The sequence below is a fragment of the Contarinia nasturtii genome, unplaced genomic scaffold (genome assembly GCF_009176525.2).
Source record: "Contarinia nasturtii isolate CC-2019 unplaced genomic scaffold, AAFC_CNas_1.1 Cnas_scaffold_1674, whole genome shotgun sequence".
Taxonomy (NCBI): domain Eukaryota; kingdom Metazoa; phylum Arthropoda; class Insecta; order Diptera; family Cecidomyiidae; genus Contarinia; species Contarinia nasturtii.
This window is the reverse complement of record NW_022199008.1, coordinates 83,327-84,854: the sequence shown is the minus strand read 5'-3', so window position 1 is coordinate 84,854 and position 1,528 is coordinate 83,327.

The window sequence follows — 1,528 nt, the reverse complement described above, 5'->3', positions numbered from 1 at the left end:
ACAAGTCAAATCTGATTTTGTACACTCGATATTGATTATGTACAGGTTGATTTTTGAACTTTTGGCTCCAGATAGTGACCCGATGAAAATTTTTCAAATCTGATGGGTGATTTGAATTGTACATATTTTGTACATTTTAACGACGTATAACTTTGGTGTTGTACAAATTCGGGTAAACATTTTCCGGGTTTTGATATTTTCAATTTTTAAAAATCCAAATTCTGAAAAAAATTTGTTGGTACATAATCATAAAAATTGTTGTACATAATTGTAAATAATTAGTACATTTTAGTAGTATATACGATTTTTCGAAAATTGACATCGACCGGAAATTGACTACCTATCCAATATAAAAAACATTTATTTTGAGAGATGGAAAAAAAATGTAATCGAGAAGAGGTAAATGATTATCGTGTCAAAATACTTATACTTTGAATTTGACCAATGGTTTTTTAGAAACGTGCTCTCTTTCTCTATCTCTCCCCGTTTTCTGACTGTGCTCCACTCAGCAAGTTTGCCATTAGTTAGGCGAGAAAAAAACAGACTACATAAAATTTATTCCTCTCGATAAATAAAATGGAATTTTTGACACCATACATACACCGTACTTGGTTCATCTCTCTCATTCTCTATCTATTTTGTGCGCCCCACTATAGTGGGGAGGATATTTCTCGGACGATCAACATTTTAGACGATTCTCATGTGTGTATTATTCATTTTGAAAATGGTTTCAGTCAATTTATTTTGCAGCACATCTTTCGCATCTTTGAATTCGAAAATAAACATTCCGTTTAGAAGCGGTTATGGATACTTGGATAGGTAACGTTCATTATCGTTAGCTTTGCCAGAGTTAAAGGCAAAAAAAACAACAACAAAAAGAAGCAGTCCGAACTCGACTGTATATATACCGAGTGAGTGAGAGAGAGCATTTGGCTACAGTAACAAAATGTAAGCATGGTATATGTGCGCGCACGGTCACGGTCACATCATCAACCGGTGAGATAATTTTGTATCAATTGTGTAGCCATTTTTCGCTGCTGCTGCTGCACTTTATTCTTTTGTATGCTTTCTTTGTTTCTTTCTTTCAATCATTTGCTCTCTCTCTCTCTTTCTCCCTCTTTCTCTTGTTGTTAATCCTACACATCTCCTTCTAATAGAGTTCGAAGCTTGACCTGAAGCCACACAGATACATACATATTTGCCTTTAATATACAACAACAATCGGTTGCGGCATATAGCGCATCCAAACAACAACACTGTACTAACGAAAAATTATCTACAATTATTTTTTTTCTTTCTATTCAAGGAATTGACTGCGTTAGCAGCAGCATTCTTTCCTTGTGTTTGGCTCGACATAAATGAGCAACAATTCTGTTGCGAAAATTGTTTTTTTTTTTTGTCTAAATCATGCACTACTGCAAGAATGTTATATATGGACTCACTTCCAGAATAAAAAATATATTTTTTGATACATTTTGAAAAAAAAAATTCGTGAATATTGATGATTTTTTTTACACCTCATCCTTTA